Source organism: Petaurus breviceps, unplaced genomic scaffold (genome assembly GCF_028583685.1).
Source record: "Petaurus breviceps papuanus isolate PSGF00001 unplaced genomic scaffold, PetGlider_PUasm1.0 90895, whole genome shotgun sequence".
Lineage (NCBI taxonomy): Eukaryota > Metazoa > Chordata > Mammalia > Diprotodontia > Petauridae > Petaurus > Petaurus breviceps.
Window position 1 is genome coordinate 29,579,118 of NW_027187372.1, and position 23,802 is coordinate 29,602,919.

General features: G+C 35.7%; 1 long non-coding RNA gene across 1 annotated transcript; it reads left to right on the forward strand.

Moving 5' to 3' along the window:
• The first annotated feature begins 681 nt into the window (after positions 1–681).
• Positions 682–23,710, forward strand: LOC138150936 (uncharacterized). Its single transcript, XR_011165696.1, has 4 exons — positions 682–1,210; positions 3,171–3,242; positions 22,555–22,590; positions 23,174–23,710. It is a non-coding gene; the product is annotated as an uncharacterized lncRNA (long non-coding RNA).
• Positions 23,711–23,802: the final 92 nt, after the last annotated feature.

Genomic DNA, 23,802 nt, shown 5'->3' on the forward strand with positions numbered 1-23,802 from the left:
ACACTCCAATTCCACATCAGTCTTTAGGGAGTGAAGGGGATTTAGGCTTGCAGTTCAGCACAGCTCCTACAAATCATTAGTCCCACTAAACAGTAGCCTCAAGTCTCTTCCCACACTAATCCATCCTCCCCTCCCCAAAATGATTTTCCTAAAGTACAGGTCTGACCTTGTCACCTCCATACTCAAATACATCCTAGTGACTCCCTATCACCTCCAGAATCAAATACACAATCCTCTGGCATTCAAAGTCCTTTATAACCCTGCCCCCTTCTACCTTTCCAGTCTTCTGACACCTTAGTTTCCACCGCTTAGTCTTAGATCCAGTGACGTTGGCCTCCTGGCCATTCCACAAATAAGACATTCCATCTTGTGGCTCCTGGCATTTTCTTTGGCTGTCTCCATGCATGGAATGCTGCCCCTGGGCTGGAGAGCTATAGGAAAAACACCCCTCTTCTGCCATGCTTCTTTTGTTTTCTATTTGTTATAACTCCCTTACGCTGAGAAGGATCATAGACACAAGAGCCCTTCCCTTAATTCTGCCTATAATTTCCAGGATTTAGGATCTTTCCTCTGCAACCCCAAATATCTGGAAGAATAAAAAAGAGGCATTTGGAATGACTGAAGGAGGAGGACTATGTGTGGGGAGCACTTGAGTTTTCTTTCTTTTGTCTTATGCCTAATAAACGACATGGTCACAGTGTGTTGATTGTGTCCAGTGAATAGAGGTAGAGGGTAGGGTCCTTTTCAGCCTAGAGGGGAAAGTCCAGATGTGGATAGAGGGAGAAATAGAGATTTCTCATTTTTAATAATTTGGAGCACTATTTCATATCACCTTCCTAATAGAAATTCAAAACCCAGTCACCATGGGTTTTGAGTAGTTCAGCTGCTTAAAGTCAGATAGCATGGCAGTATGGGAAGCTTACTTACCCACATGTGCACCAGAAAGCTGCATCTGGCTAATACTTTGATTATAAAGCTATGAACAAGTCAGATATACTTTCTTAATGGATAATTAATATCATGGTACACTGTTTTTCTGTAGGTTTGCAGATGGCAGAACAAAAAATTAAGTAAGGACCAACCAAAAACCAACTGAAAAGCCCCCAAGTGTTACATCTAGTACCCACAGATGCCAAGTGTGGTCCATAGGTGTCCCAGGAGTAAAGACATGAAAAAGAGGACTTAAGGAAGAGGGAACTGGCAAGGTCAGGTAAGTAAGAAAAGGAAAGGAAATAGGTAAATGAAACAAACAAGAGAAAAGGGAAAATTGAATGTGAATCTCTGGGTCTTTAAGAGAAATGAATAAAAAATGGGTTTAGTTGTTAAGTATGTAGAGGTGATAAAAGGTTGTAAAAGTTTTAATAAGGTGTTTGGGAGGTGATAGATAAACACCACAGGCAGTTTGAAAAACCAGTTTAGAAAGTAGGTTCCCAGGGGTAGCTAGGTGCTGCAGTGAATAGAGCACCAGCCCTGAAGTCAGGAAGACCTGAGTTCAAATTCGACCTCAGACACTTAAAACTTACTAGCCATGTGACCTTGGGCAAGTCACTTGATCCCAATTGCCCTGCTTTCCCCTCTCCAAAAAGCAAAAAAAAAAAAAGTAGGCACCCATTAAGCAGTGAATGTCTTAAAAAGCCACAACTACAAAACGTATAGTATATGAATGCTATGGAATATTATTGTACAGTAAGAAATTAGGAATATTTAGAATTATGAGAAATTTGGGAAGAAATGTATGAACTGTTAAAGACCAAACAGTAGAACTATGAGAAAAACATACTTAGTGACTTTGATCATATACATGAAAAGCTCATATAAAGGAACTTCACTTCTGAATAATGGAAACACCATTGAAAATCCCAGGGGAGAGAGAATGAAGCATACTTCCTTCTAACGGCAGAGAGGTGAGGAAGATTACTAGGGCACATCATTAGACATTAGCCAACACAGTTCTCTGCATCAGCTGTTTTGCTGGATTATTTTCTTTGTCACAAGAGAGGGTTCAGTCTGGGGAGGTGGTAAATGACTGATATAAAAACAAAGTACATTAATAAAATATAGGAAGACAATTTTTTTATTTTTAAAAATACAACACAATCAATATATTTATGCCACAGTCAAGTATTATCTCTGTTCTAAGTTTGGACTGGTCTCTATTCTAGAAATGGTGAAGGGACTTGAAGAAAACCTCTTCAGTGCTCCAAGTTATCAGTCAGAATACAGTGTTCCTGTCATCATTTCTTATATCACATTAATATTACATTCCTGTACCACAACTTGTTTAGCTATTCCCCAATTGATAGAAATCAATTTTGTTTCCAGTTCTTTGCTGCAGCAAAAAGTGCTGCTATAAATATTTTGGAGTATATGGGACCTTCCTTTTTGTCATTGGCATCCTGGGAAGTCTAGCAATGGTATTTCTGTGTTAAAGCGAATGAATATTCTTCGTTTAATCCAAAATTGCTTTCCTGAGTGGATGGATCAATTCATATTTCCACCAAGAGTTACCATCTTTTGTCATACTTGCCAACTTTCTAAGCATGAAGTGAAACCTCAGAGTTGTTTTGCTCTTATTATTAGTGATTTGAAGCAATCTTTAATGTGGTTGTTAATAGTTAACAGTTCTCCTTTTGAGAACTCTATTCAAAGCCACAAAGGAAAGCAAATCTGATGAGGAAGACAAATGGGAGTTGTCAGAAGACACTGATGGAGACACACAGAGAAATCAAGATCCAATTTGTATAGGTAACAGGGAGGAGACTTTGATCACTGCTGGTGACATGTGTTTTGACCTCTTGCTAAAGGGTATTTGTGACTAGTAGGCTTCAAGTTGTTCTCATGTTCCCCATGATGGCAGGGGTTGGGAGAAGGCTCTGCCAAAAAGAGCATTGGACATTGAGCCAGGAGAAACTGCCCACTCAGTAGACTTTAAGAGGAGTGATGCCATCATTTCTCTGCCTCTCTTTGGTGTGTGTTGCTTGGGGCTCCAGCAGCCTTTCCCTCAAACTTCATGGTGGTGGTGGTGGTGGTAACAGGAGGGGGGGAATTCCAAGGATCTATCAGTCCTCCTCCCATAAGCAATGGCAACTGTACTCACATGTTAGCAAGCACATATGATTGCCTAGTTGAGCCTAATATGGGATCTTCTACTTTGTGTTTCTTTTCCTTAGTACAGGTAACTGAACAGCTGTCCTGAGATGGATATTTCTAGCCAGGTAAATGCTGATTTGTAAGCTTGAAAGGTAAGGGGTTCTTGGGTCCAGGGACTGGTTGCCCAGAAGGAATTAATCTCTGTAAAAACTTTTTGAAGGAAGAGATAACCACTGTTAGGAGTATGAGATAAATGAAAGAACTAATAAAGCCCAAGCCATGATTTGGCTTGCCAGGAAATTCAGACCTGTGAATTGCACAGTCAGTAGATAAAAGTGAAATCAATTCAACAGTCCCACAAGTCTCCCAGCAGTCTTTACCTCCTGGGAGAGTATAATAAAACTTAGGGATTATTGTTTAGTGTTTTATTTATTTGTCAGTGTTTGAGTCCTTTGTGTTTTAAGTTTGGGTTTTTTTTTTTTTTGGTAGAGGAAATAAATAGCTGTCCTATATCTGATATCTACTTTGTACATTGAGTAATTTCTTAGGAGGGACCTTATTAATCCTTTTTGAGAAGACCCTAGAATAATAACTATACCTAAGCTTTATCTTGGAGATTTTCCCCAGAACTCTGGAATAAAGGGCATAATGTTCCAGAGTTCAAAAAACATTTGTTCCCCTCTCTTTAAAGGTATAACTCTCACTTGACTTAACCTATTCAATTTGCACTCAGAATCCACTAGTTCTCTATCTGGAGACGGAAAGCATTTTTCATCACGAGTCCTTTTGAGTTGTGGTAGATCATTATATTGATTGGAGTTGCTAAGTCTTTCACAGCTGATGATCTTTTCAATATGGCTGTTACTATTTAAATTGTTCTCCTGGTTCTGCTCACTTCACTTTGCACCAATTCATATAAGTCTTGGGAAAAATAATTATTAAATCATTGTCAGTGACACTTGAGATGTTGTAGAAAACAGAAAAGGACTATGGAGATAGAAAAAAGCAAATGTTCCCATTAAAAATTTTTTTTTATTTATTTTAATATTTCCAAATTACATGAAAAAAATTTTAACAATCATTTAAACATTTTTTGAGTTACAGACTCTCTTTCTCCCTTCCATCCCTCCCACCTCCATGATATAGCAAACAATTTGATATCAATTATTACATGTGAAGTCATACAAAACATATTTCCATATTAGCCATTTTGAAAAAAAAACACAGACAAAATAAAATAATAAAAATAAAGTTTAAATGTGTATTTAGAGTTCATCAGTTATCTTTCTACATTTTTTCATCATGGGTTCTTTGGAATTTTCTTGGATCATTGCCTTGATCAGAATAGCTAAGTCATTCACAGTTGGTCATTCTGACAATGTTGCTGCTACTGGGTCCAATGTTCTCCTGATTCTGTTCGTTTCACTTTGCATGAGTCTTCCCAGATTTTTCTGAAAGCATCCTACTCATCATTTCTTATAGCACAATAGTATTCCATCACAATCGCATACCACAAAATGCCCCCATTTTCAAGAAAGGGAAGAAAATGGAATCTTTAAATTCACTGTAGGCCAGTGAGCTTGATTTTGATTCATAGAAAACTTCTAGAATAGATCATTATAGAGGTGGCTGGCAAACATTTGGAAAAAGGAAGTGCTGATCACAAAGACCCAGCTTAATTTCAGCAAAAACAACTCATGCCAGACTAACTTTGTTTCCTTTTTTTTTTTTGACAAGGTTAGTAAACTAGAAGATCAGAGGAATACTGTTAAAATAGTGCACCTAAAGCATTTGATAAAGTATCTAATACTATTCTTATAGGAAGAATGGAGAAATGTGGACTAAATGAAAATAGAATTAGATGGAGTTGTAAGTAGTTGAATGATCTGACTCGAAGATAATGGTTCAAAATCAACTTAGATAGAGATCTCTGGGGAATGTCCTGGGCACCTGTGCTTGGCCCCACGTTGGCTGACATTTTTATCAATGACTTGGATAAAGGCAAATTTAGCATGCTTATCAAATTTGCAAATGACTTAAAGCTGGGAGGGATAGGTGACTCACAGGAAGCATTTATTACGTGCTATGCATTGTGCCCAAATGACAAAGTGAAAGACTCCTTACCATCATGGAGCTAACTTCTGACAAATGAGATAACATATGTACATGCAAGAGTACACAAAGTGAATATAAAGTAATTCGGGGGTAGCTAGAGGGAACAGGAAAGGCCTCATGCAGAAGGTGGTGATTAAACTGAGTTTTGAGAGAAATGAGGCCCCCAAAGAGATCAAAGAAAGTGGAAAAGGACCCATATTACCAAAAAAAAAAAGTTATAGCAGCTCTTTTTGTTGTAGCAAAGAGCTAGAAACAAGGGAAGCCCATCAACTGAGGAAGTGGTGAATGTAATGGAATATTATGGTGCCATAAGAAATGTCACAAGGGAAGATTTCAGAGAAACCTGGGAAGACTTATATGAAATGATGCTGAGTGAAGTGAGCAGAACAAGCAGAAAACTGTATGTAATAAAACCAATGTAAAGAAAAACAACTTTGAAAGACTCAAGAACTCTGATCAAGGCAATGATCGACAGTAATTCCAAAAGACTAGTGATTTAATACACTATTTACTTCCTGCCAATAGGATGATGAGAATGAGACGTATATTTTCAGACATAACCAGTTTTGGGGTTTGATTTGCTCAGTTGTGTATATCTGATAATAGGTGTTTATTTTTATTTTTTTCAATTTTGGGGGGGGGAAGTACTTAAGAAGAGTAACACTGGGATTATAAAAATAAAGGGAAGGAAAATAAGAAAAGATAATCATTAAAGCATATTTTTAAAGACAAAGAAGAGAACAAAATGAAGATCATTAGGAAAACATACACAAATAAAATAGCTTTGAAACTAGCATGTTAAATTTATTGTATACTTTAAAAAAGAAAAGCAAGCTATACACAGTAAAGATTTGTAGCTTCATGTACACTCATCTTCCCCTCCCTCCAACTTTGTATATGGAAATCTCATTTTATTTGATGTTGGTTAGATACAGATTTTTTTTAGTTAAAATTAAACATGTAGAAAGTACATATTCTAAGAGGCAGGATAAGGAGGGAAAGCATTACAGGCAGGGGGACATCCTGTACAAAAGCAAAGGGACAGGGACAGTTAAGTGGCGCAGTGAATAGAGTACCGGCCCTGGAGTCAGGAGGACCTGAGGTCAAATCTGGCCTCAGACACTTACTAGCTATGTGACCTTAGGCAAGTCACTTAACCCCAATTGCCCTGCCTTCCCCCCACCAAAAAAGACCAAAAAAGAAAAAAGCAAAGGGACACAAGTGTGTAAAAAAGAGTAAGAAGGCCAGTTTGGTTTTACCATTTGAGTTGAACCGAAACCAAGAAAATCACAGAATTACCCTTGGTCCTTTGTTGCCCCTTCTGCTTCTACAGTAATGGTGTCAGACTGGTGGAAAAGAGAAAAGAGGGTTCAGAGGATTACATGTTTTTTAAACTATCTCTGGTAGTTAGAGAGATAAAATATCTATAGTTTATAGTTAAAGATAAATTATCTATAGTAGATTAACTACACATAAGTTATATTTCCTATCTATAATCTATGTTTTTTAAACTATCTTTAACTTTAAGCTAATTCTAAATGTGAAATCCTTGTTGAGTGATTACTTAGTGCACATAATACTGGAGGAAGTCAATCATATCAATCTTGACATTTTTGCTATCAGTGATACAGAAAGAGAGAAGTTATGAAAGGACGAGTCTCTGTCTTGGTGTAGCAAGTTATTATCATGCATTCAAAGGCAAGAGCCAACATAGAATGTAGATGATGTCATATTGAAGTATTGATAAGTATTTGCCAAAAGATCTCTATGAAAATTAATGGCAACTTATACACAATAGCAATGAGAATGAAGTGGTGGAAAAATTCAGTGAAGAACTCAATAAGATCCTCTGAATTAAATCAGTATACACTCTGATAGTTAGTAACTTTAATGTAAAAATAGGAAAAGGTGAAGATGGGAGAAGTAGATAGGAAAGCATCATGGTTCTTGGGGAAAAAGAAATGAAAGAGGCCAAAGACTCACAGATAGTAAGATATAGTAGCCTCAATACTTTTTTTTTTTTGAGAAAATAATTGGTAGGTACTGGCCATGGTAAGCCTCAAATAGTAATACAAAAGGAAAAAGAGATTATATTTTAACAAACAAGAAAAGACTTGATAGTGACTTATCCCTAAATCAACTGCTAGACCACTGACTTATCAGGATAAAGATCCAATTTAGTTCAGAAAAAAGAATAATGAAAAAGTGAGAAAAAGATGTGTCATACAATTGACATTATTCAATTCAGAACTTTCTAAATAAATAATCAGCAATTAAAAATGAAAAATCGGTATCAGAAATTATGTTGACACTGCATGATTGCAATTATTTTGTTTAGAAGTTTAACTGCTATAAATGCACTGCCACAAGAAGACTCTATGAGTCCCAAAAGTCCTTAGCTAGCACACATAGTAAATATATGGTTTACTTCCCAAGTGACAGCCAAAAAGTAAGCACAACTTTATTCTTGTTTTGAAAGCATATGTGAGATAGACATGCCCACGTAAGTTTTCTAAATATATAGATGCCATTTGTAGGTGGAATGAATAAAAATTACCTTAGACCTAGCTGATCACTATGGAGAGAAGACAAACCAAAGCAGGACCTGCACCATTGTTGAGAGTATGAGGTTAGTGACAAGGATTAGGCTCTAGGAGTACAGATGATGCTAGGCTCTCCTTTCACTAATCTTCATGAAGGGTATTGGGCTAGAATTTAATATATCTGAACCCTTCAAATGTCTCTAGTATAGTGATATTAATCTAGGTTTTGAAGAAAAACTGTTTTCCTGGTCACCCTTGAGGGAGGGATTATCAATTAGCTTACACTCACCAGCTAAGCTCTTTTCTACTAAATGCTGGTTACACAAAAGACCATCACAAATAGTGAATAACTGGTAAACTCATTTATTCACAAGAAAAGCAAACAGAAATCAGAGAAGTTATATGGATTAAAATATATCAAAGAACACATAAATAAGAATGAATTCTTTAGTCAGAAACAAGCTTAAACCAGGAGAGAAAGAGCACTGTAATCCAAAGAAGCTCCCTTTAACAGACTTTAAAATTTCATACAAGTTTATCATTTTCACTCCTTTTTTCTTCTACTTCCCTGGACCATTCTTTAACTACCAGTTTCTCCTACAAAATATATGGAAAAAGCTCATTAAGTTCCTTATGCAGGATTGAGCTCAGCATTCCTTGTGCCAATCAGAAGTTATTTTCCCTTCATGTGGCATGCAGCATGTATTACAACACTACAAAACTTTTTCAGGCTTGAGGGGCAGCAGAATTATACTTCTGAAGAAGGAAAATGGACAATTATGAGCAATATCATATTAATAAAGTAGAGACAATCAATGGAAAGTAAAACCAGTTTAAAGAAAGCTTTTGCAATAGCTATAACTAAGAAAAGTCATCTCAAGGATAAAAATGGAAGAAGAAAATCAAAATGGGGTAGAGGGGGAACATATTTATTAAGCACCTGCTATGTGCCAAACACTACGTATGCTAAGTGTTGCTTGATACGTATCACATTTGTTATTCAGTCAAGTGATTTGCCCAGGGTCACACAACTAGTAAGTGTGTGAGATCAGATTTTCACTTGGATGTTCCTAACTCCAGGCCTAGTACTCTACCAACTATGCCATCTCACTGCCTAAAAAAATGAGAAACAAAGAGGGAAAAATAAAACCAAGAAGAAGAATGGAAAAGATCTGTAAAGACGACTATAATAAACTTTTCACCATCAAGGATAATGGACTCACTAAACTTGGACCCCACTATTACATCCATAAATGTGCGTATAGGGAACATACTAATGACACTAAAGAGAGCAAAGTCAGGAGAAGCAGTCAGATAAGACTAAGTGTAGAGAGAGGAGATCCATGCTGGAGGAGGCATGATTGTAAGGGTACCAATGGATTAGTATGTAAGGTATCTGAAGGAAGGAAAGATACCAAGGCATGGCATGGAAAAAAACCTTGGACCTTATTAATATCTTTAAAAAGGGTATTGAGGAACACCTCAACTCCATTCTATATGCCTACTTTTCCACCTATTCAAAATCTTTATGCATGAATCAAAAGTATCCTCAGTAAGGATTGTATAGAAAACAAGCAGCCTTTCAAAAGTGATACTCAATAATGCTTGAAGTCTTTATCATTTCACAATTTATTTTAAAATATAGAGAATATAAGATCTCATGTTTATTGTTTATGGATTATGAGAGGGGGAAAAATTTGATACTGTAAAGCAAAATACCCCCTTAGCAGCTCTTTTCAAACAAAATGTCTCCCATCCATCCACCCAAATCATTCAAGATTCCTTGAAAGACATAATAACAGAATTAACTCTGTTGAGTGATGCTCTTTTCACATTGAATGAGGGGATAGGAAAAGACTTTCTTTTAGAGAGCAATGAATAACAGCACAAAAAAAAATTAAATAATAGGAAATAACTCATTCCTGAATAAGCACTCTGTACATAGTCAGATCATTAACTTGTTAGCATAAAAATTAATACATGCTAAAAGACATAATACAAATGAGAAAAATATACTGTATGCACTGGCATAACTCCACATTGACCTATTTAAATAGTTGTTGATGCTGAGAAAAGGGAAGTGGATGGAGGAAATCACATTGACACCAATTAGAACAATTTTGTATAGAAGGTTAACCAAAGTAAATCAATTGCCATAATGAGGAAACCAAAAAAGCCTAAAAACCATCTTAATCAGCAAACACTCGACCTACTTGCCAAGCAGAGAAATATGGTAGCCAAGTGCAACATCAATTTAGAATATAAATTAATTTATGAAATCTTACAGACAAAGATGGTGACACATAAGCAGGATCTCATAAAACACCAAGAAGCTGTGAAAGGGAATACAAGTTTTTTTTTTTAAAAGCAATTGGGGTTACGTAACTTGCTCAAGGTTACACGGCCAGTTATTTCTGGGTGTGGTGCTAAGTATCTGAGCCTAGATTCGAACCCCGACACTGGGGCCGGTGCTCTTACTCGCTGAGCCACCTGGCAGCCCCTAAGCAACTGGGGTTAAGTAACTTGCTCAAGGTTACACGGCCAGGTGTTTCTGGGTGCGTGCTAAGTGTCTGAGCCCGACACTGGGGCTGGTGCTCTTACTCCTTGTGCTACCTGGCCACCCCAGGAATACAAGTTTTGAGAAAACATATCAAGAGATCCAATTGCACAAAGTCATCCTGATAACATTCAAAGATGAAACTGGAAGGAAGATCATGAAGAGATAAAAAGATTTTTCAAAGTCTATAGAGATATTTATCTAAAGAAAAAGACAAACAACTTTTCACTAATGGAGTCATCACATGTGGACTGTAACATCCCAATCTGGATGGTTCCTGACAGGAAATGCAAATGGCCCATAAGAAAACAAAGGTGGGAAAATCTGTAGCTCTAGACCATGTATATTTATAAAGGATGGCTATGTCAGAGGAGATAAAATATTGAGGCACTAAAGGATTGGTTCTTACAGCATTTTAAGAAAGGAACAATCTTAGACCTTATTATTACACAGAAAGTCATGCTAGAGAGCATTGATAACTACTGATCCATATACTTACTTTGTTACCTATATAAAATTTATTATGAGAATAATCTGTACATGCATCAAAAATATCTTGACAAGGCTGGTAGAAGGGAACAGTCAAGTTTTCACAAGCAGAATTCCAGATTACCACACATTTTTATCTTTGCATTATTGACTGAAAGATGTATAGAATATAAAAACCTTAATTTTTTGTTGAGTATAAAAAAGTATTTGATTTTGTAGAATCAAGCATCCCCTTAAAGGGGGTATGTCTCCAACACTGTGTCTTCTATGAATACATCAAAATTATATGAGATTCTTTGAAAGATAATCTCATCTGGTGATTTTCTTCATTAATATTAAGCAAAGCATAAAACAGGGAGATGAACTTTCACCAAAGGTGTGCACCATGGTCATGGAGGAAGTCCAACAGAGTTCAAGTTGAAAGGGAGTTCCCCTTGAGATTGTGAGGACTTCCAAGAGTTCATGTTTTCCAAAAATATTGTGCTGATAGTAGCAAGCCTTCTAATGTTATAGAGCTTGCTAAATGAAATCCATATTCATCCAAAATAGTTTGCCCTACCTATGTAAACAGGAAAAACCAAATGGAAGAAGAATGCCAATTGTTTAGGCTATGAAATACAATTGGAAGGAGAACCTATAGGACTCATCTGTGGGTACGTCTGTCTTGAAAAGATATAGAAAAATGGACAACAAAATGGGCCTGGAAGTGAACAAGAAGAGAAGAGTGGGTTAGATTAGGCTTGCTCTCTAAAACAGAGACCCATATTTTTAATACAAATATTTTCCTGGTTATGTTCTATGACTTGAGTCATAAAGCACTATAATCTCTGAAGAACTGAAGTTGAGGATCTTACAAAGACAATGGAGAGATGCAATAAACAAATTGCAGCCATTACAAACAAGGAATTGTATAGTAGCGGTCCTTAAAAAACGTCATCTAAGAATTGTAAGGTTCAAAAAGATGGGATGATAATATGGTGAGAATGAGGACTATCCAGGAGACAGGCTGTGTGACTGATGTCCATAAGATATCAAGAGTATTGGAGGAAAATCCCTTGCACATCGGGTAAACTTATGGTGAGATTATGGGAGAACATGAAAGAAAGTTGCACAAGACTGGGCAGGCATGAATGAGTTGCGATCTACATCATTGTCAATCAGTCAACCAATCAGTTGATAAGCACCTTCTATGTGCCAGGCACTGTGCTAAGGACTGGGGAGTACAAATACAATAAAGAAAAAGTAGTATCTATCAGAGCTCATAATTCAATGGAGGAAGACAATAGATAAAAGGAAACTGAAAATGTAGGTGAGGGGTGAGAGGGATACCCATGAGGGTTGTGTTGGAGAAGTCCACAAGACATGAATGTCGTCATTGGAGGAAATATATACATCCATGAGATCACAAATCCATTAAATTATTAAAATATTATTCCTCCATTCAAAAATATTTTCTCAGAAAAAAAATTTAGAGTAGGAGTCATTCCATAAGGAGCCTAAAATTTGCCACTGGATCAGATCCATGTTTTTTCTAAATCAAGATTTAGATACCAACAGTAGCCAAAAAATGTGCTGTGTTGAGAGAGGGTCAAAAACAATCATATAATTGCAGATAGGGAAGAGAATTTAGATGGCATGCAGTCCAAATTGTAGTTGATCAGATAACCCTTCTGTAATATCCTGGACATTTTAAAATTTGTTTAACTGTAAACTCCGTTCATTTTCTCATGAATATCAACATTCAGGAGTATAAATTTGCCTCTGAGTACTGCTTTTTCTACATCCCATAAATTTTATTATGTTATATTTATAGTTTCATTATCTTTAATATAGTCTGTTATTATTTAATATGTTCTTTAACCTAGGCATTATCCAATGAGCTATTCTTGAGTCTCTATAAAGGCCTGTAGCCTTTTATCATATTTTCCTTGTTGCTTAACATTTTTAGTATAATATGGTCTGTAAATGTATTGTTTGTAGTTTTTGCCCTTTTGAATTTTTTTTTTGCACCTTAGTGATCAACTTCCATATGTATCTTTTAAAATATTTTTCCTATTTTTCCTTTTCAGTTCCTTCTATGTATTTAACAAATCCAGTTTTTTTCTCAGCTTTATGATTTCACAGATAATAATAGCAAGCATTTGTATATTGTATTTCTTTGAGTTTTGCAAAGTACTTTACTAATATTATCTCATTTGATCCTCACAACAACCCTGGGAGGTGCTATTACTATTCCTATTTTCCAAATAAGGAAACTGAGTTATATAGAGGTTAAGTGGCTTGCCCAGAATCACATAATTAGTAAATATCTGAGGCTGGATTTGAACTTAGGTCTTCCTGACGCCAGGTCCAGCATTCTAACCACTGAACCACCTAGCTACCTCTCAGAGAAGATAGTTTTTATTTTTATTTGTTTTAAAGTTTGTTTTTCTTTATGGTTACTAAATTTTAATAAATAAGAATACAAACAAAATAAAGAGTTTGGGTAGAAATATTATAATTACCCACAGTTACTTCTTGTCTTCATCCTTTCTTTTGATTTTTTACTGATTTTTAACTTTACTCTAAATAATGTATGATGTAACTACAGTTAATTCTGAAATGACTTCTATGTCAACCAGTATTTTCCTATGTCTGAGGATTTGTCAATATTAACATACCAAGGACAAATCACAATCTAGCTAAAATTTAGTAAATAAATCTTACAGAGTTACCTGAGACTTAGAGAGGCTAGAAGGTTTGTCCATGGTTACATAGCAAGCATGTTTCAGAAGCAGTCTGAACTCAGCTTTTCCAGACTCCAAGTCCAGAATAATATCAGACAATGTCCCTAAAGCAATCATCTAGTACTCCAATGAATGTGTGATTTCATCAGTTTGTGTATTCCCTCTAATGATGTAAATCCTCAACCCATCCATGCCTGTCCATCCCATGTAATTCTTATCCCTGTCTTTCCATAAATTAACCCAGAGAGTTCACCCAACATGCCAGGGACCTTCTTCCTCATAGCACCATAAAGATAACAATGGAGCACATAGATTGTTCTTTTCTTATTCATTCTTCCTTTTTAAAATCATACACTTCTTTTATGATGTCCTTTATATCATATCTTCTATGTAATTCTTATTAATACGTTTTAACCTGCTTGTGCCTACTATAGCCCTTTCCATTGTCCTTTGAATTATCTTCAAATTCAGTTCGTTGGCATTCCATGACTCATAGCCATGTATCTTTGTAAAAGATCTAGAAAGTTTTTTTTAATAACAAACTTTTTATCATCAAAGACAATGGAGCCACCACATTTTTCTATAACAATAGCACTCCAGATGTACTTCCTGAAGATGTGGAAATAGTACTGAAGAAAACAAAGCTTGAAAAAAGCAGCTGGATTAGACCAAGTGGCAGATAGATGACAAGAGCCTTTATCCTGCAGTCAGGAAGGCCTGAGTTCAAATATGGAGTCAGATACTTATTAACTGTGACTCTGGTCAAATCACCTATCTGCCTCAGTTTTCTTTTTTTGTAAAATGGAGGATAATAATAGCACCTACCTCTAAGAGCTGTTTTGAGGATCAAATGATGTAATATTTATAAAATACTTTGCAAATTTTAAAGTACTGTATAAATGCTAACTATTATTATTACCAAATATATATAAAAGAGATCTGTGCTGTAGGCAACACAATTTTGAAAACATTAAGGGATATCTAAATGAGGAGTAGATACTAAACACCTCAAAAAAACCTTTTTAGGATTCATTTCTACCCAAAAAAAAGGCAACCTAGAAAATATTCATGTTTACCAACCTGTATGGCTACTTTCCTACCAATATAAAGGATATCCTTTACTTGGTCACAGTCAGGATTGGTGTTGTACCTATTTATAACATTGGGGGTTGTGGCCCCAGGTAACTACTCAGAGTGCTAGATCTTGATCTGGGCAAGCCATCATGTGACTCTCTATGCTTAGTTGTCCCCAGCCCGTGGTCTGGGCATGTGAGAACAAAATAACCATTCTAGTGGGTTTCTATATTCAATCAAGCCATTAGATGATGCTCAAAGTTTTAACTATAGCACCTCACTCCTGGTAAAACCATCAATAGCCAGGAAAATCCTGCACTGGATTTTCCCAGGACCTCTATCTAGAGATATAACTAAAACAAAATATAACTCGTAAGTTTCTCATGACTTGACCCCCATCCCTTCAAGAGTCTAGTCTCTTTTTTCCCCACTTTGGTAGAAGCTTAAAAAGATTACTCACTCACAAATACATTTACTAAAGTAGAATTGAAATGAAGAAGGTATGGAGCCAGAGTTCCAGAGCCATGGGCCCACTCCTGGGCAGAATATGAAAGCTCAATTCTTCCCACCCAGTTTTTTTTCCATTCCATTTCTCCCAGGGGTACTCAAAGACAATGTTGGTAGAGAATCCACACACATGCATTTTGCTTTCAAAGATAAATGGTGTAGGGTAGTATTAACTCCCACCTACCATCTGATTACTTCTATAATGATCAGTTTGATGCCTTCATAGGCTTCTCAATGTCTTTCTAGCTACTAACTACACCATCAGGATTCTCTCTTCTTTCCCATCTAGTCACCAAAGAGTCAGGTCAGATGCTACCTTGGCATCTTCTTCCAAAGACTTCTGGCATTTTTCTGATCTCTTTTTTTCCTATTATCTAACTCTTTAAAAAAAAATTATAATGAACTAGAAAATCATCAAAAAGCATGAATATCACCATATGCAGAAGTTAGAAAAGATTTGTATATGAAACTGTGAATCTATCACAACTTGTTTTTTAAAAATATATATTGAATATCATATTGTGTTGTCAGTATTACCCTGCTTGTCTTTGTCCCTTTCTGAACTTCCTTCTGCTTTCTTCTGTACCTTTAAAAATGTTTCATGTACACTGTTTTCTTTCTTTTCTTCTTTTATTTTTGTATCAGTACATCCCAGCCCTTCCTCTCACTCCCAATAAAAGTTCTACCACATAATAAATAGTCAAGCAAAGCAAATTGGTATTGCATCGGTTGAACCCAGACACGTATGTCTCATTCTGCACCTACATTCTCTCATATCCCCACCAAGAGGAGGGTGACATGTTTCATCATCAGTCTTCTGGAGTCTCAGCTGGGTCATTGCATTGATCTGAATTCTTATGTCCTTCAAAGTTGGATTCCTTTAAAATGGCGGCATCATTGTAAAAATAGTTCTGGTTCTTCTCACTGTATTCTACATCAGTTCATACAGTCTTTCCAGGTTTTTGTGAATCCATCCCATTTATCATTTCTTAAAATGCTATGATAATATTCTATTACATATTCCAGAATTCATCCAACCATTCTCGAATGGATGAGTACCCAATTTTTAATAGTTCTTTACCATAACAAAAAGTGCTGCTATAAATATTTTTGGACTTATGAATCTTCTCCCTCTGATTTCTTTGGAGTTTATGTCGATTAATGATGTTAGTGGGTCAAAGGGTCTGCACAATTTAGTAACTTTTTTGTTTTGTTTTCAAATTGCTTTCTATAATGGTATGCTTGTTTTTCCACAACTGCTGTAACAATTGTCATTTTTTTTTGTCTTCTTTGCTAATCTGATGAATATTCAGTGAAACCTTAGAGTTATTTTAATTTGCATTTCTTTTATCGATTGATGTCTTTATGATTTGGAGCACTTTGCATGTGGTTGTTCATAAATTAGATTTATTACCATGAAAAATGCCTCTTCATATCCTTTGACCATGTACCTATTGCAAAACAGCTCTTGTTCTTATGTATTAGTAACAATTCCCTATAAATCTTACATATTAGACTTTTTTTTATTTATTAAAAGCAATAGGGATTAAGTAACTTGCTCAAGGTTACACAGCCAGTTATTCTGGGTGTGGTGCTAAGTATCTGAGCCCGGATTTGATCCCCAGGTCATCCCAACACTGGAACCGGTGCTCTTACTTGCTGAGCCACCTGGCTGCCCCTAAGCAATTGGGGTTAATAACTTTCTCAAGGTTACACGGCCAGGTGTTTCTGGGTGGGTGCTAAGTGTCTGAGCCCGGGATTCGATCCCCAGGTCATCCCAACACTGGAGCCAGTGCTCTTACTCGCTGTGCTACCTGGCTGCCCCTTCATATTACACTTCTATCAGAAAAATTTGTAGTAAATATTTTTCCCAGTTATTTTTTCTCTTTTGATTCTAACTGGTTTACTTATTTGTATGGTGATAGAAAGTAATAAAGGTAGGCTGATGTTCAAAATTTCTGAGCTTTCAGTTTGTTTTTTCAATTTTACTTTTTTCTACTTACATGTAAAGCAATTCTAACCTTCATTTTGTATAATTTTGAGTTCTAAATTCTTTCCCTCCCTCCCTCCTTTCCCTTTTCATTGAGAAAGCAAGTAATTTGATAAAGGTTATACATGTGCAGTCATGCAAAACATATTTCTATGTAGTCATGTTATGAAAAAACAAAGACAAAAAAAACAAGGAAAAAATAAGGAAAAATTTAGAATCAGTATGCTTTTATCTGCATTCAAATTCCATCAGTTCTTTCTCTGTAGGGGGATAACATTTTTTGTCATAGGTCCTTCAGAATTGTCTTAGATCTTTGTTTCACTAAGAATAGCTGTCATTCACAGCTGATCATTATACAATATTGCTATTACTGTGTACAGTGTTCTCCTGGTTCTGCTCACTTCACTCAGCATAAGTTCCTGTACGTCTTTCCAAGTTTTTCTGAAACTATTCTTCTCATCATTTCCTATAGTACAATAGCATTCCATTACAGTCATATGCCACAACTTGTTTAACCATTCCTCAATGGATGGTTTTTTTTTTTTTCAATTATTTGCAACAACAGAAAAACCAGCTATAAATATTGTTGGACTGTTGGATGTATAAGTCCTTTTCTCTCTTTTTTTGGATCTCTTTGGTATACAGACACAGTAGTAGTATTGCTGGGTCAAAAGGCAGACACAGTTTTATAGACTTTTGGGTATAAGTCCAAATTATTCTACAAAATGGTTGGATCACCTCACAACTCCAAGAACAGTGCATTAGTGTCCTAATTTCCCCACATTCCCTTCAACATTTGTCATTTCCCTTTCCTGTCATATTAGCCAATCTGATAGGTATGAGGTAGACCCTCTGTTTTACCCAGAAAATGTGCACAAGACCAAAGTAACAATTTAGAATTGGATCCTTTATTATACACCACGTTGGCTGATTAGGCCACATGGTGGGCTGATGAGGTACCACCCCACTGTCCCAGGTCTTACAGCAGCAATCTCAGGTAAAACCTAAGCTTTTAAAGGGAGGTTATGCCACCAATGGTTAGGTATTATGTACTCAGAAACTTGTAGAGGCCAAGAACAGTGATTGGTCAGTACATACCTTGAAATTCCCCGCAGGAGCCAAGTCTCCCTGACCCAGAAGCCCACCCACCTCTGTAGGGGTTTGCTGACTGGGGAAGGGCCCACATCTGCTGGGGGAGGGTGGAACCAGTCTGCTCACCTCCCTGAGGAAGGGCTGAGGTCAGGGGATGGGAAAACCAGGCACTACACCTAAAAGTTTTGTTAATGTATATTTTTCTAATTAATAGTGATTTAGAGCATTTTTTATATGACTATAGATTTCATTGATTTCTTCTTCTGAAAGCTTCCTGTTCATGTCCTTTGACTATTTATCAATTGGAGAATGAGTCATATCAAAATAGTTTTGATTCAGTTCTCTATATACCTGAGAAATGAGACTTTTATCAGAGAAACTTGCTGTAAAGATATTTTCCCCCAGTTTTCTGCTTTCCTTAATTTTGACTTTGTTAAGTTGTGTATGTGTGAAAATCCTTTTTGATTTAATGTAATCAATTGCCTTAGGTTCAATTGCCTCCAAGGCCTGCTTCTGGCTGGCTTGTGCCAAGACATGGTGTTGAGATTTGGGGTTTAGGGGTGCTTGAGACCCCAAAATACCAACACACTGGGTCCTGCTGAATGAATTCAACTCAAGCCTTCTCTCAGTCAAAGTAAAACAATTATTAAAGATTCACCATAATGGGTAGACTCTTAAGGAGCCTATATATTTGTGATACTTGTATCAACAAGCGCATCAGAACAATCTGACACAGACCTAGTCTGAGTTGACTGGATCTCAGCACCTTCATAGAAGCAAGATGAATCTTATATACAGACAGACTGTGGGAGGGATCTAGGAATGGTCTAGAGAAGGGGGTTTCCAGAGGGTCTTGATGGGACTGAGATCAGACTCCAGGAATGGGATTAAGGGTGGGGAATAACTGAAGGCTACCTGGAGATGACAGACAATGGAGGGCTAGGCTAGTTTAAGGGCAAAAGATTTGGGTATGATATTTTGATAGGATCTAGGGTGGGGAGTAGCAGGACAATGGAGGGCTAGGTTAAGTTAAGAGTAACAGAGATTTGGGCCTGGGATAATGAAAAGCTTATGGCCTTAGGCAAATGCTTTGTCAAGTGGGAAGATTCAAGGAGAGTTCCAGGAGCTTCCTAGAGCCTGTACTCCATTAATGGTGCCTCGCTGCTGACTTGTGCAAAGGGTTGGGACCTTGTTACTGGCCTACTGGGTATGGCATGCACTGGACTACACTCCTCTCTTTTCCTAGTGAGACAGAACTTTTCTGCCACCTTCTAAGTTGTCTTGGGCTGGAATGTTGTCTTATCCCATCCTTTTATTGGTTTTTCAACTCTAGAATTCATTTTGAGAAATTATTTTAAAGTTGTTTGAAGTGGAATTTGGGAGATGTTGGGTTATTCCACCATCTTGACTCCTCCTTGTGCTTGAATCGATTAACAGAGTAGGTCAAAATGGGCGCCTCAGTTCAGCCAAATGACACAGTCTTTTAAACCTCTTCTTTCTGATTGACCTAACCATACATCATTTAATCCTTCTCTGGCAAAGTTAAGATAACCCCAATTGGTAGACATTTTAATAAGGAGCTGGGATATAAATCACTTCAACTGCTTCTCATTCAGAAAATGAGAATAGTCTTCAGATAATAAGATTAGACTATAGACAAAGGGAGTAGTTTGCAGCAGCTTTTGTTGAATCAACTAGAATTTGGGTTGAGTGGGAGGTTACAAAGGAACTAGCATTTGAGTTAGATGACTGTTGGGTGAGGTTACCAAGGTGGACAATACCAGGGTGGAGATACAAATTACAATAATAGAGAGGTCACCTGAATAAAGGGTGGAGGTAATTACCAGACAAAAGCTTGACTTTTAAGCAAGTTTCTCTGGAATGTAGGTGAAGAATGAAGTTACAGAGGTAAGGAGTTTAGACTCACAAGGTGTGGCAGAGTATTAAACCCATGCCAGTTTGATTTAGACTTAAAAATATAATCTAAATCAATTTTACATTTGTATAAAAATCTTTTAATTTGATATAGTCAATTTTTAAAAAAATGTATCTCCTCTGATTATCTTTTATTTGGTCAAGAACTTTCTTCTATTCATTGGTTGTGAAAGATGTCTGCTATTCTCTAATTTATTTATAACATGCCCTTTTATATCTGTCATGTATCCATTTGAAGTTTATGTGAGATATAGCGCAAGATATAAGCCTAGTTTCTCCCAGTCTGCTTTCCAATTTTCTCAGTAAGTTTTGTCAAATGGTAGATTCTTACTCCAGTAGTTTATATCCATGGGTTTTTCAAACACAGCTACTGGGTTCAATTGCTTCTGCATCCTGTATTCCTAATCTGTTCCATTGACCTTTATTTTCTATTTCCATTTATAATTTTTCTATTTTTTAACCACAATCAAATTGTTTTACTGCTTCAAACTTTGTAGTAAAGTTTTAGATATGGTAGTACTAGGCCTACCCTCCTTTTTCTCTCTTCATTTCTCACCTTGAGATTCTTGACCTTTGGTTCCATGACATGAATTTTATTATATTCTTGTCTAGTTCTCTAGTACTTGGTAGTTTGGTATGGTAGTAAATATTTAAATTAATTTAGGTAGTATTGTCTTTTTAAATATATTAACAAAATCTAACCAGGAGCAATAAATTCCTCCCTAATTATTTGTCTTCTTTTATTTTGGTAAAAAAAATATGTTTTGTAGTTTTATGCATATGATTCTTATCTTAGCAAATAGACTCTTAAATATTTTATGCATTCTGTAGTGATTTTGACCAGAATTTCCTTTTCTATCTCTTTCTGTTGGATTTTGTTAGTAACATACAGAAAGGCTAATTATTTTGGTGGCTTTATTTAAAATTCTTCCATTTACTGAAGTTGTTAAATAGTTCATTTTAATTTATTTTTTCAATTACATGTAAACAACAATTTTTTTAAATGTTGAGTTCCAAATTCTCTCCTTCCCTCTGCTGTCCCCTTCCTTGAAAATGCAAGCAATCTGATGTAGATTGTACATGTACAGTCATGTAAAATATTTCCCTATTAGTCATGTTGCAAAAGAAAATGGATGCCAAAAAAATCCCCCAAAATAATAAAGTTTTTAGAAGTATGATTCTATTTGCATTCAGACTACATCAGTTCTTTCTCTGGAGGTAGATAGAATTTTTTTTCATAAGTGTTCTGAAATTGTCTTGGATCATTGTATTGCTGAGAATAGCTAAGTCATTCATAGTTGATCATCCTGACAATGTTGCTGTTAGTATATACAATGTTCTCCTGATTCTGCTCACTTCACTTTGTACCAGTTCATGTAAGTCTTCCCAGATTTTTCTGAAACCTTCCTGGTCATCATTTCTCCATCACAATGATATACAGCAACTTGTTCAGTCATCCACAAATTGATGGGCATCCCCTCGATTTCCAGTTGTTTACCACCAAAAAAAAAAGAGCTCTTATAAATTGTTGTAGGTGTGGGTTCTTTCCTTTTTCTTTGATCTCTTGTTAATGGCTTAAAGGGTATGCACAGTTTTATAGCCCTTTGGGCATAGTTCCAAATTATTCTTGAGAATGGTTGGATCAGTTCACAACAGTGAATTTGTGTCCTTATTTTTCCATATACTCTCTAACATCTGTCATTTTCCTTTTCTGTCATGTTAACCAATCTGAAAGGTATGAAGTGGTACTTCAGAGTTGTTCTAATTTGCATTTCTCTAATCAATATTGATTGAGAGCATCTTAATATGACTATAGATTGCTTTGATTTCTTCATCTAAAAGCTGCCTGTTCATAGCCTTTGACCATTTATCAATTGAGAAATGACTTAATGATTATTTTTAGTATTATTTTTAGTTTTGATTCTCTAAGTAAATCATATTACATTAAAAAAGCAATAATTTTAGTTATTGCCTTTGCATATTCCTTCAATTTTTTCTTGAAGATTCTAAAAAATAGAGATGACATTAGATATCCATGCCTTATCCCTGGTTTTACTGGATGGGCCTCTACTGTTTCTTCACTGCAGATGATGCTAACAATTAGTTTTCAATAGCTATTTACTGTATTAAAGTAAGATTTGTTTATTCTTATTCCTTCTATAGTTTTAACATCAAATGTGTTATTTTTGTGAAAAACTCTGTATCTATTGATATAATTGTGTAATTTGTATTGCTTTTGATAATAGTATGGCTTATTACGTTTATAATTTTCCTAATAGTGAACTGATCCTGCATTCCTGGTATTAATCCAACCTGACTATAATTTATATCATTTAAAATATGTTACTTTAGCCTCTTTGCAAATATTTTATTAAATATTTTTCATTGATAAATATTAGAAATACTGGTCTATAGTTTTCTTTCTCACTGATTCAGGTACCAAGGCAATATTTGGATCAGAGGAAAAATTTGGTAAGATCCTTCTTTTCTAATTTTTATGAACAACTTATCTCCTACTGAAATTTTTTCTTTGAATATTTGATAAGATTCACTTAGAAATCTATTTGGTCCTGGGTAATTTTTCTTTTGGAGTCCCTTTATGGGTTGTTCAATTTCCTTTCTGAGATTGGGTTATTTAAATTCCTTGTTTCTTATTGTGATGATTTGAGTATTTTATATTTTTGTAATTATTTTTCCATTTAGTTTAAATTATTTTTGATGGCATATAATGAGTAAACCAATTTCTCATAATTTCATTTATTTCTTCTTTATTTGTTGTAAGTTCTCATTTTTTATTTTTGATGTTGACATTGGTTCTTGCATACTTCTTTTAAAAACCAGATTAGCTGGTGGTTTATCTATTTAATTAGTGTTTTCTTTAAAAAGTAGCTCCTAGTTTTCTTTATCAATTCCTTAGGGGTTTTTTCATTTGCTTGTTCTTTTATCTCAGAAATTCTTTTTTGTTTTAATGTTTTTTTTTTAATAGTTGTCTTTGTAGTTACAAGTTCAATTCATTGACATGTTCTTTCTCTCTTTTCTTTATGAAAATATTAAGAAGTTGTAGCATGTGTAGTGGCCACAACCTGGTAAAACTGTCTTAGCAGATGGGTTAAGTGAGTTTGAGAGAAACTGACAGGCCTCAAACCAACCAGTCAGTTAAAGGATGTCTACCTCAAATTTGTGAAGACTTCCCCCAGTGGAACAAGTAGATGATAACAGCTTGTTCCAATGGCCATGAGGAGGCTGAAACAGTCACTTTGGAACACTTAAAGATTGGTCAGCATTGAAGATGCCAAGGTCATCTACTGCATTCCAGGTCATTACCATTCATTTTGACTTTTCTCTTGCCACTGGACTTTGATGACTTTGGAAAAGAGTGAGACTGACAACTTTGTGTAACTGCCTCACTTAAAATCTATGTCTATTTATGGAGCTATGTCTCTATAACACATATATTCATCTATATATTTAGAGCATCTGTGCTGACATATGTGTATACATGCATACTTATACACATACACATAAATGTATAGTAATGCTATTTTATTTATGATGATTTTAAATATAATATTTTCTCATTTACTTCTTTGAATTGTCTGTTCTTTTTGTTATTTGATATCATGTTTGCTATTACTGTTTTTATTTTAATTCATCTGAATCATAATAAATTGTTCCATCACTTCA